This window comes from Lonchura striata, chromosome 4, assembly GCF_050655825.1.
Source record: "Lonchura striata isolate lonStrDom1 chromosome 4, ASM5065582v1, whole genome shotgun sequence".
Classification (NCBI taxonomy): domain Eukaryota; kingdom Metazoa; phylum Chordata; class Aves; order Passeriformes; family Estrildidae; genus Lonchura; species Lonchura striata.
Genome location: NC_140706.1, coordinates 27,857,530 through 27,870,648, shown reverse-complemented (window position 1 = coordinate 27,870,648; position 13,119 = coordinate 27,857,530). Strand labels below are relative to the sequence as shown.

Below are 13,119 nucleotides of genomic sequence, written 5' to 3'. Positions count from 1 at the left end.
AGCTATTATTTCTTAATTTAAAGCTACTAATTAAATACATAGCCTATCTCCTTTCAGTACAGATACATAAAACAAAATAAAGCATTTTGTTATTCCACTAAGTACCTATATACATATATATTTACTTTTAGCTTAGACTAATTTTGAAACAGGAAATGTGTGTAATCAGTACACATTTCTACATACCTGTAACCCTTTAATCACTATCAAACTAAACTACTTTACCAGAAACTTCTTTTGCACTGCAAACCTGTCTTGACCCTCCTTATAAATACCTGAACTTTTGAATCTATTAATTTTTGATACATGATTAAAGCTATTTCCTTATACATGCACTTCAGATTAATTGCAACAAACTAAAAAAATTGTGTGATTACACAAAAAATTTAATTGTACTTACTTATTTGAATGTATGTTGAAGTCACAGCCAAGATTGCTACTAATAAGTCTGCCAGAACAGAAAAACCCCAAACACTAAGCTTCCTCAACCACACTTGGGTACATTTATTCCTCCTCTGTCTCATCTATTGACCTTCTTCTCAAACACTGTTTTGACTCATTCCCCTAATTCTTAATCAAACCTTTCCAGTCAAAAGAGGCTACAGGTACTCCAGAAAGAAGTCCTCAAAACAGAAATGGGGCTCACCCACAAGTATAAAAGCCACAATCCTCTACTATTCATGATCCAGGCTTTTGGATGGAAAGGTCATGGAAAAGGACATGGAAAAGGTCCTTAATTCCAATTGTGAAACATGGTGGGACACAAGAGAACATAAAGACTAGATGATACATTGTTAAAAGACAGGGCAGGAATTTGAGACCTACGTGAATGCAGTGAGACACAACACATGTAACAAGGATAGAAATGTAGAGAGAATGCTCCTGGGCCTTATGGCACTCATCATTTGGAGGAACAGCCGGAGAAGAAAGAGAGGCTCACCTTGTTTGGCTATCCTTAGGACACTTTGTGTCTGGAGACAAGTGAAGAAACACTCACCCATCCACCTGACTGCTCTGTATGTCCTGTTCACCAGGAGCCATGCTGGGATTGCACTTTCTCCCCACAAACCCTGTCATCAGAGGTTGCAAAACCCTAGAGATTTGTGGCATAAGTTACTGCTTGCAACAGTGGGATTTCCTGTGGTAGATCTGCTTCCTCCACCTTCTTCTCAGCTACCAGTTCAGTAGAGATGTTAAATGAGCTTCAGTCTCTCAATCTGTCTGCAGGCCTCTCCTTGCCTCCTCCATCTCCACTTCAACAAACTGTTGGAGTTATGCTGTCCTGTCCCCACCGCTTGGTGCTCACTGATGGCCAGCTTCTCCTCCAACACCATGAACAAGCAAAACAAAAGATCAGTTACTAAAAGGGGCTGAATTATTCTCTTCAAAAGGGTTCATTTCCCACGGGGTTTCTTTCCATGATCATCTTCAGCTGAGCGAGGATGACTCACCACAATAATCATATTGTTGACCCGTGGTGCTGCTCAGCAGATGAATCAAATGCTCCCTGGTTGTAGAGGTGGTCAGCCCTTCTCTGCTGCCTGCAATAAAGTTGTTTTGCTCAGCCCTAGTGGCAATGCTACCTGGCTGGCAGAAGTTCCTAGGGAGAAAGAGCCATTCCACTGCAGCACCAGTGAAAAACCTTCAACTGTCCTGATTGTCCCTGAGCCCCGGGTAGAGCTCAGGCTTGTGCTCTCACTGTCGAGCTGGCAAGGGCTGATTGCACAGAGAGCAATCAGAGGCAGCAGTCATGAGCCAGTGGAATCTCTCAGCTTGAGGCATTGAGCTTTCTCTCCTCCAGTGGGAGGATGCATTCAGGCTGACTTGGACTCTGGCCTATTCTTGTGACTTTGCTAAATAATCACAACAAGCTGGAAAACACAGAATGCCACAGGCAGCGGCTTCAGAAGAGCCATCAGGCACTAAAGTGAGACTTGGGCTTTCTCAGTGATAAGGAAAGGAAAGAAAAATACAGTCACAGAAAAGTGAATGGAAGAAGCATTTTGTTCGAGAGTGAGACCAAAACTCTAGTGATGAAGCACCAGAGGATTTCAAGTGCTCATGACCAGCAGACAGAGCTGTAAGTTCTTTCTCCTCCATGCCTACTCACTGAACCTGGAATTGCTGGTGGAGAACTCATCCACAGACTTCCAAGAGAACCTATGCAGAGATGGAGTGCATGCAATGAGAGAGACCCAGGCTGTATAGAACATTTCAGTGAAGAAAAAACATCTCAAAAAGAGGAAACTGGAGCCATGACTATTAATGACAATAACCCCTGACACAGCTTTTCACTTTGCAAAGAAATAAAGGGCTTAAAGTTTCATCAGGTTCACTAGAGCAACTCAATGAGAAACTAGCTTTTTTATTTTTCAAGATGGACCTTTGTATTTTATGCAGTGGAAAGTGTATACACATTGTTATAATTGTCATTAAAATAACTTAGAATTTGTAAATATTTAATTGTTAATTGCTATGAAAAGTATAATTACTTCCATGTTGTAACAGCTTAATCTGGCACTGATTATTTGTTTCCATTGTTTTTCAACCACAAACACAAGGACTCATTCTCTGCAATTTCACAAATTTCACCAAATCTTTTGTAGACTATTTCTCCAAATCACAAGCTTGTTTAACATCCACTATTAATCATGCTATGGTTTAATATTGCATTTATTTCATAGACATGAGGCTGCCAAATGTTTCTGATGCCGCACATTAATGATTCTGACTTGTGAATAGAGTATCAAAAGTGGAAACAAAACCTGAGATCATTTGCCTATTAGAAAATTGCCTGAAAAAAAATTGTTCCATCTTCTCTGTTCTTGTTGCCATAATTATAATCTGCTGATAATTCTACAGATTTTTTGTTAACTAAGATAAACCATAAATATGTTCAAACTGGAAACAATTCAGCTATTTACATTAGAAATGTAATCCACCTGATTTGATCCTTTAGCTGCAGTACACTAAGTCTGCACAGGGACTTACAGGTCTACAAATATTAAACAGATAGGAAATTGATAAAACCACTAACTGAAAGAAGAGGGGTAAAAGAATCAGAAATTCGTAACTGATAGTAATGAGTTCCTCTAAATGTAGGTGTGATGAAAAGGATTTGGCTGAAAGTCAATCTTATCTTTCACCCTCAAGTTTTTGATACACAAAGAAACAAAAATTCAAATGCAATGAAATGGACACTGCTGATCCAAATATTCTGATCTTAAGCAAATCAGAGATGTTGGTGACCATTATTTTACTATTCCTCCACAAATGCCTGAAAGATGTGACAATATATTCAAAATATATCACTGAAGTTCGAATTCATTGTAATCAAAAGGAGTAAAAATTACTCCAGTTTGGGTGAAGTGCAGCCTTTTTTTTTTTTCCTCAGCAAAGCAGAAAACTGCTAAAAAAGTATTTTTGAATATTAATTTCTAGTTCTTATAGTTCTGGCTTCTAAGAATAAAAACATAATTTAAAAAATGTTAATCCACAAATCCCTGTACATGCTGGTACTGGCAGATGCACTATCTTCTCAAGAACAAACTATCAAGAATGTGGGGAATAAAGGACACAACTGTATAATTATATGATATTTAAGGATACACAGAAAATCCTCACCTTGACCTTTCCTACCTCTCTTGCCACAAGTCTAATAATGACAAGCCCTATAGCAAGTTGAAACTAGATTTTGAAACCAACATGAGACTGCACCAGTGCTCCTTTACCATTGTCATCCAGTCATTTTGTGCCACATTTCCTAGAATTTGCACACCATAAGACAGGGATAGGAGGATACAGAGGAAGTGCAAGAGTAGAGGTAAATAATTAATTATTAAGCTTCCTTTTTATCGAGGTGCAATTTCAATAAATGAGTGTCAAGCAAAGATTTATTGCATTTCTTTGTCTAGTTTGATGACAGCTTGTTATAGCTACTGGGAAACCTTTCTTCAAAGAAAATAGTTTTAAAATATGCACTATTTAAGAGGAAGAGCACCTTTTCATAAGACCTAACATTACTTAAATTTCTATTGCTTTGTATTTATGGTGTGTAGGACTTTGCTTAAGAGTCAACAAAAAACCTCAAGCAAACATCTGTCATAAACAAGAAATATTCTTATTCCCACAATTAGCACTTCTGTCTTCTCTTTATAAAGGACTTTCCTTCTCAGAGTCTGAAAAATTTCATGGGTGCTAATCCCTTTCTTCAGGGCATAGACACTAAATAAAGGAGGGCCCAGTCTCTTTATTTTGACTTCTACACAAACAAATGTCTGCAATGACAATCAAAAGCCAGAAACTTGTCATCCTTTCCTGTACCACAAGAGAGCATCGCAGAAGTCTCTGCATCATGAACTTGCACACTTATTTTTATTTTTTGCTGATGATTGTTAATTATTTAAATTGAACATTTAATATCATTTAATGTAATTTAACAAATTTTCTTGTTATAACTACACCATCCATTCTTGAAAGAATCTGCTAAACTATGATAAACAGATGATCATAACTATGACAATATGAAAGGATGTGGAACTTTCCAAAGAGGTTTGGCAGTCCAAAAAACTTTCTGTCAGTCTTGAGTGGTCTTCACAATGCTTGGCATAATACGGGCTCATAAAATCCATTTGACAAGCATTGCAAAAGATGAATGGTTTGGAATCCATCTTGTTTGTAATATATTGTCCAGTAGTATCAGATAAAGCAATGTGTGACCTTAAAGCAGGAGTCATGTTTCACTTCTGCACTGCGGGAGAACATTTACCCTTTCAATACTATTGCATATAAATGACTGCATAATGGTGGGTCACTGCTAGCAAGCAGTGTTGCTAATATGTTAACCTTTAGATTCTAAAGACAGCATTGGACTAACAGTCTACAGAAAACTACATCTGTCTATCAGCAGACCTGAACTCCTAGTCACCAAGAGTTTATTTCTCTCTTATGCATTCTGCCACATTCAGAAAGCAGCCTGAACCTTTAGCAGACTTAGGAACTGGGCATGAAATCAGTGCTGAAAGCTGCTAAACAGCAGTGAGGTTTGGGCACTGCACAGAAGGACATCCACCACTAGAAATGTTCTACTAGAGACACATTTACATCCCTCTGTAGGGGTTCTGGTGACGTTGGGCAGAGCCCTCCTGATGGTGCTGTGGGGACACTCCACTGGTGCTGATTCCCCTTTCTCACACAAGCTGTCTTTAAGCTGAGCCACAACTGCTTGTGATTGTGCCTGTACCTGGCCACCAGCCCCATGGACAGACCCTGAGAGGCAGGCTGCCTCTCTGGCCTGCTCTCAGCCCTGCCTCATCTCTGTGGGCTTGCCTGGTGATTGCTGGGCAGTATTTTACCCTGGGTGCCTGACCAGACCTGCTCTCCCACCATGGCCAGACACCACAGTCCTGCTATCCAGGCACTTCCCTCTGCTGGGCTGTGCTCCCCTCCCCTGTGCTTACACACACCAGCCTGGTGCTCCCATCTGAGGAATACATCCACCCTGAGCCATGGGACAGGGGGGGAACAACAGCAGTAAAGCACAGTACAAGGAGCACTGTTAAAGTTATCACCATTTTCATTCACCACCTCATTCTGTGGAAAATAAAGTATCCTGCATTTTGAGATGGAATGGAAGCTCTCAGATTTTTTTTTTTTTTGATTTTTTTTTTTTTTTTTGTCCAGTTCAGTATCAGAAGACTTTTCAAGAACCATAGAAGGGACCTTAAAGATTATCTAGTCCCAATCCCTGCCCATGGGCAGGGATGCCATCCACTAAATCGGATTGCTCAGACCCCCCATCCAACCTGGCATGGAACACCTACAGGGATGGGGCATCCACAGCTTCTCTGGGCAACCTGCTTCAGTGCCTCACCATTCTCACAGCAAAGAATTTTTTCCTAACATCTAATCTAAATCTCTCCTCTTGTAGTTTAAAACTGTTTTCCATATAAAGTCACTCTCCCTCTTTTACATAAGTCCCCTTTAAGTAGCATAGGGCTGGAATGAGGTCTCTCAGGAGGCTTCTCTTCTCCAAGGTGGCATTCTTTTTTCTCTGAGACTCAGTGTGCTTGGGGAGAATCAACACATCCAGCTTCTTTGAGGAATGTTTTTAGGACTATAAGGGCTCAAAGATGCTCAGAGGAAAAAGCAAACCATAAGATATTTTATTCTTATCAAGTAACAGTCAGAACCAGGTATCCAGCCTGAGAATGCCCAGAAGGTGCAGCTCTTTCAGAGAGTTACAATGGGTATCTTGGAAATCAGTTGCATAAATTGCCTATGTGGAAGATATTGTCCAATGAACAGAGGAGGTTCACTGGCACAGAGCAAAGATTTTGGCAGAATAAATTGTACCTGTCCATGCAGGTACAGGAACATATGCATTTTCTTTGATAAGCCCATTTTTTTAAATAATACAACCTGTTTTCTGAGCTATTCTCTTGAAGTTTAAAAGGAGCAAAAATCATAGGTGAAGTGAAACCATGGCCCTGATTTCCTACTTAAAGCTTTTCAATTGCAATTTGATGCAATTTTTCAAATTTGAATTATTATTAAAGGCTCAAAAGTCTTTAGGAAAATTACTTTCTCTTTTGCTTGTAGCAAGGATCTGCTTAAACTCTAGCAGAAGAATTAAGCTTTCAGTTCATATTTACTCTTAGACTGATTCTTAAACTAAAAAGTATGTTATTAGCTATGTTCATATATAAAAATTTCTAAACATGCATTAGCTATGAGATGAGCAAGCTAGATGTACATTTGGATGAAAAATACCTATAAAACATCTCAGCATCTCAAAAGAAAACTATGCAGTTTTAAGAAGAGCTTATATTAAATAAAGCAGGACATGAAGCAGATGTTACCAACAGCTTTATAAAATATTCAAGTTTTCCTTAGCATTGAATACTTTGAAGCAAGAATTTCCCACATTTTATTCATGGTAAGACTCTGCATGGATGAGAAGTCAGACAAGAGGCTAAAATAACAAAATTTAAAGTGAAGCCTCACCATAGTCCTGGTTAACTCTAGAAGGGATATTTCTGCATTTTTTGATGCCAAAAGACAAGTAAGAAAGGCTGGAGGAGCAGCTGAAGCCTGGAAGGTATGTGTCCCATCTCAGGATGATATCTCTCAGACACAGTGCTTCTGCCCTGGGAGGAACAGACAATAACAAAAGCCCAGCACTCATTTGGTTCTGTCCTGACAATGTTCATAATTAAAAGTTTTGAAGAAATTATTTGAAGGGTCACTAAATATACTATCATGAGATTATTATAGCTTTCAGTTAAAAGCCCTAAAATCCTATCTTCTATGCCATAAAATAGGCTATAAGGCATAATTTTTCAAAGAATCAACTGGAACTAACATTGACATAGTATCTCCAAACATGCTTTCCAATCTCTTTTACCAGTTTTGTTTTATAAAATGTACAATTTCCTATTAAAAACTTATAACAGGTAACAATTAAAGCCTACCTGTATCCTCTAAAAACATTAAAAAGAAAAAAGGTAGAAAATTAAAATAATATATATAAAACAAATAAAGTTTGAGAGTTTGACAGCAACTGTATATCTTGAAAACCAAACATTTTTTATGCATTAGGTGACTATGAATGCTTTTCTTGTCTATTAAGATTTACCTGTTATCTCAAGTAACCAAGAACTGAAGGAGTAACAAATGGTGCTATTAATAAACAGTGGTTTATACAGATTGAGTTTCTAGATAGTTCTGTATTTTTTTCCCCTCTCTCACTTTATTCTCCAATTCTATTAGCAAGTCAACTTTTGCACTTGGTGTGTGGAAAAGATTATATGCATAAACCAATTAGAGGATTGGAAGCGCTTTGCTCCTATAAGCTAGAAAACTAGTTTACTCCTGGTGAATGAGCTAATTGAGTACTAGCAAGCTGGTAAGCTTTTTATATAGCACCACTGACAACTAGAACAGTCAGGCAGAGAATCTAATCTATTACATAAGCATTATACAAGGACATTAACTGGCTCTTTCCTGCAGCAATGCCAAATTTAATTCTGATATGCTCTGGGTTGCATTATATCACATCCCGTGTTTGCAGTTAATACACAAGACCTAACTGGCACACGTTATGTGTAAGAGCTTATGTCAAAGAAAGATTATTTCTGAAGAAACTCTCAAGGTATTAAAAGCTAACATTGTAGTTCCACTGCACTTTGCTTAAGATCAAAAAAATTTCTATGAATATAGGACTTCTTCCATTAAATCTTTACCAGATTAATTATTTACTGGAACATTGCAAAAAGCAATAAATACTGTTCTATAAATTGATGAGCCTCAAAAGATAAAGCAACCTAGTTCAGAATGGAGCTTATTGTCTGAGATCAGCTGATGTACCAAGCCCACACTTAGCTCCTGCCCGAAGTGAATCCTTCTGTGATACGTCACTAATATATTAACAAGTAGCTCTTGTACAGATGTACCCCCTTAACCTCTGCTAAATCCTGCTTATCCCTGGAACATGAGCCTGATGGCAAGGTTGAGCAGCTGGACAAATGATTCCTCTCTCCATTTAAATGGAAAGGTTTTCAAAGAAGTAATCAAACAGTAAGGCAAACTGCACTTAGTGGGCATGTTTTTCTGAAATCTATGGGATAAAATCTAAATCTGTCAATGTCAAAGGCACAGCTCACTTGAAAAAAAGCAATAGAAGTGGGCACGGCAGATCAACAGATTCAAAGGTTGATTAAAAGGAGAGATGTGAGGAAGCAGCCTCTGAACATGTGTATCATATCAATGCAATACATACATTTTCCATCATCTTCACTTTTGCTTTGTATGGTCCTAGTTCCTTAAGAGTTGTACATGAACTGTGTACTCATTCTTTAAGTGAGACAAAAAATACAGGAGGGGAGTGGGAATAGCAGCAGGGCTCTGCATTTGCCTTTCTTCCTTTCTGTTATATATGTTTTTAATCCAATTTTTTTACCAATCAGACTCCTAAAGAAAAATTGAATACATTAACTGTGAAGAATGCATTGTCCAGGTTGAACATCACAGAGTATTAAAGTGGGGAAATAATTCCTGTATTCATTCTAACTGAGACTCCAATCTTGAACTTCTGATCTTAGTTTGTTAGAAATCAGATTAGATAAGGACCTAAGATACACAAGACTTTCAAGCAAAAGGAAATGGGAGAAAAACCAGGCAAACCAAAGCTCTAATTTAGCTATAAGAGCCCTAGAATTTAAACAGCAATAGAAGCACAACAGGCCTAGAAGCACTGAAAGATCAAAGGAAGAGCACAGCAGTGAGTCCAGGATGAAACAAGCACTGAACATAGACATACTGTCAAGGCCAGACCCAGCCATAGGCATCAGTCCAATTCCTTAAAGAGTGACACCAATTTGGCCAAAGGCAGCAACATGGAAATGGTGACATGTTAGCTAATCTCTCTTTGGACAAATTATCATGCTGAATAAGCATATGTGATCCTAGGGATTTCATCTAGTTTAGACCAACAAGAGACAAATGAATGCCCTGATGTATTTAATGGGGCTGTGAATGACAGGACATCTACTCTAGAAGCCTTACACCTGCTCACATAAAATTAATCAATAAAATATAAGTTCTGTGCCACACCACAGTGTGATTTTTGAGAATGCACAATTTAACACATCAAAATAAAGGTGCAAATAATTTTAAAACAGGCCTGTAGGGTCTAATCCTGCACTGTGAATATGGGATATGAAAAAAAGTATTAACAGAAACAATACAGCTAAGACATAAGCAATTATTAGAAAAAATCACAGATAATCTAGTACATTAGGGATAGCTAGGACCATGGTTCTCAAAGTCCCTCCATAAAAAAATCTTCAGAGGATGCTCAGATGCATGAGGAAAAGTATTGCAGAATGTCTAAAATCAGTACCTTCCTAAACCAGTACAAACAAAAGGATCCAGAAAGGACACTGTAGCATGTAATAAAAAAAAGAAATAAAAGAACCAAAAAACCCAACCCCAACAGTATTACAAACAGTTGTCCACTGTACCAGAAATGCCTTCAAAAAACAGGGTACACTGCAGTCTGCTTATGTAAACATCCCACAGAAGCTACTTTTCAGGAAAACGTCTTAAAATGTACATTGAATTTTCTTTCAGGAGGAGTGATCAGCAAGAACTAACTATGCCTCTTGGGAAAACACAAACTAGATGTCAAAGCAGAATTGATTGTAGAACAGTGAGATCAGAATTGTTCCATGGGAAAATAAAATCGCCAAGACAAAGCAGATAATAAAACTTTCAACTCTATCCATTAAAGTTTGAAATTACAAATTCGGATGTTCTACAGCTAGAACATGCTATCCCAAGAGATCCATATATACTGTTCTTTACCTGAATGCAGAACATTCAAAATGCTAAGCACTATTACAAGGAGAGAATCAGTGAAGATAACTCTTAAAAGGAGCTTATTTCCGAAATTCCTCTTAAGTCTGCAGAGGAAGAATTAGAGAAACACCTTTTGTCCCATCATCACAAAACAATGACTCCCTCTTCTCTTCCTCTTCCCCTTTTTGCTAGAGTGAAAAATAGAAATTAGTCACACAAAACAGATACACTAAGTTTCTTAAGAGGTAATTTAAATTTGCAAGCATAGTAGTAGTCACAACAGCAAATTTTAAGATGCAGGATGGTATTGAATCACAGGTAGATAGCCTTTCCAAAATATAAAGCAATGCTTGCACATTATGCCAGCTGAGAATTTATTTAAAAATAATCCTCCAGTGCAACTGCAGAATTTCAGCTGATTCTTTACACTACAAACTTTGTATTATAATCTCCTAGTATGAGAGCATCCAGCAGCATTCCTAAACAGCACTCTTTGAAACAGAGCAGCTCTGAGCACAAGGAGAAAAAGATGAACATGCCTTGCACAAGTTTTAGGCACTTCCTGGTAGGCACTGACTTTCATATAAGGATGGACCTTAAACTACCAGCTACTGTTTCATATTCAGTATGTCTCACAACATGAGATAAAACATTTTCTTAACAGATGAGCCTTCATCACCCAGCTGTTCATTGTATCAAATAATTTCACATGGTGATAAACTCCCCACCTCTGTGCCTGCAGTCACTCTGCAAGAGTTCAAATTGTTCATGAAAACATGAAAAATGTGTTATTTATATTATTTTAGTACTACAGGAAAAGCAGATGGAATACTGAGCTAAATTGTAAACTACTGCAAAAGAAAGCAGGACAAAGATAATAATCAGAATAGGAGGAAAAAAAAATCAGAACCTGTTCTGAAAATACATGGGCCAATTCTAAACTTCAAGGAGGGACCTAAAGGCTAAAAACAGTATAAGAAAGCATTTGGAGGCTTGTGAAATGAATTCTTTTTACCATTTTCACAAACAAGCCATAGTAATAATTAAAATGTTATTTTTCTCTATCTGGCCCATAAAGCTAATTTTCATGATAATTTTTTCATTCCCCTCTGTGATCAGGCCATATGGACAATGTGGTGCTGATATGAAACTCATTTTTTCTAGCCTTCAATCACAAGAGAAAAAAGCTTTTTACAGTTGTCTTCAATTTTTCTCTTAGACCTTTGATTTTACATACATCACATCCAATCACGGAAGTTCTCTGGGTATATTGAAAACAGGATTATTTATAAAGCCTCATAATTTCATTCTGTCTGATTGCCTTTCCACCTAGATTCTTGTCTGATTGACCCATACTTAAAAAGAGAAGAAATACTTATGATAAGAGAAAGACTAAAAAAAGCCCAAATGTCTGAGTAGTAGGAATGACTTTGTCCTCCATGATTAGCCAGCAAATTAAAATTAGCTATCAGAATATGCATTGTTTTGAGGCATCTTCTGACATATTTCCAATTTCTCTCCCTCTCTGCCATGGTTAGTTCGGTAGGCAATACCTCACTTGCCCACACAAACCCACCAGTATGTCCTACAGATCCACTTCTCGTAAGGTGATATCCAACTGAATGGAATAAGGGAGTTGGTCTCACACATTCGTGTAGGTTTATCCACTGTCTTGAAAAGCCAAAATGGAAGTAAATAAATAGCAGCAATTTATATCCATGGAAAGATGATAGAGAGAATCATTCTGGAAACCATTTCCAAACACATGAAGGGAATAGAGGAGACTGGGAGCAATCAGTATAAGTTTGCAGAAGGGAAATCATGCTTTAACCATCTGATAACCTTTTACAAGATGAGCAGCTTGTTGGATGAGGGAGAGAGCAGCTTAAGCTGTTCACCTCAACTTGAGTTAAGGCAGACTCTGTAACATCCTCAAAGACAAGCTGACAAATTAAGGGCTAGATAAATACACAGCTTGAAAATTAACTGAATGGCCAGGCTTGGTGGGTGGTGATCAGCAGCACAAAGTCCAGTTGGAGGCAAGTCACAAGTGGTGTAATCCAGGGATCATTACTGGGGTTAATACTGTTTAACAGCTTCACTAATGACCTGAAATGATGTGACAGAGTGCATCTCAGCAAGTTCACAGATGATGCAAAACTGGGAGGAGCAGCTGAACCACTTACATAGTTGTGCTACCATGTGGGACCTAGACAAGCTGGAGAGTTGGTTCAAGAGGAACCTCATGAATTTTAAAAAGGGAAAATGCAAAGTCCTGAAAAGAACTGTGGGAGAAGAATAAACACAAGCAGTATATACACCAGGGACCATCCTGCTGGAAGGAAGCTCTGCAGAGAAAGCCATTGGGGTCCTGGTGGACAAGATGATCACAAACCAGCAGTGCACTTTCACAGAAAAGAAGGCCAACATCATCCCGGGTAATATGAAGTGCAATGACCATAGGTCACAGCAAATGATCCTCCCCCTCCATTAAGCACTTGTGTGACCATAGTTTGGAGCATTGCATGACCAGGACTGGAATGCCCAATACAAAAGAGATATGGATTTAATGGATAGCACAGAGGTGATAAAGGGACTGAAGCATCTGTTGTATGAGAAGAGGCTGAGACTCTTCAGCCTGGAGAAGAGAAAGCTCAGGCACATCAATGGGTGTAATGGATTGAGGAAGGGTATAGCTCACAGCTTCATCCATACTCATCACAGGGAAAGTTGGACTAGTTGACCTTTAAAGGTCTCTTC

General features: G+C 38.3%; 1 protein-coding gene across 1 annotated transcript in view; it reads right to left on the bottom strand.

Moving 5' to 3' along the window:
* LOC146767570 (uncharacterized) overlaps window positions 1-13,119 on the bottom strand; it is a 64,240-nt gene that overhangs the window by 23,657 nt on the left and 27,464 nt on the right. Inside the window, exon 2 of the mRNA XM_085577907.1 lies at window positions 941-13,119. This exon is cut by the window's right edge and continues 18,394 nt beyond it. The gene's annotated coding sequence lies outside the window, so the exon portion shown is untranslated. The remainder of the gene's footprint in view (window positions 1-940) is intronic.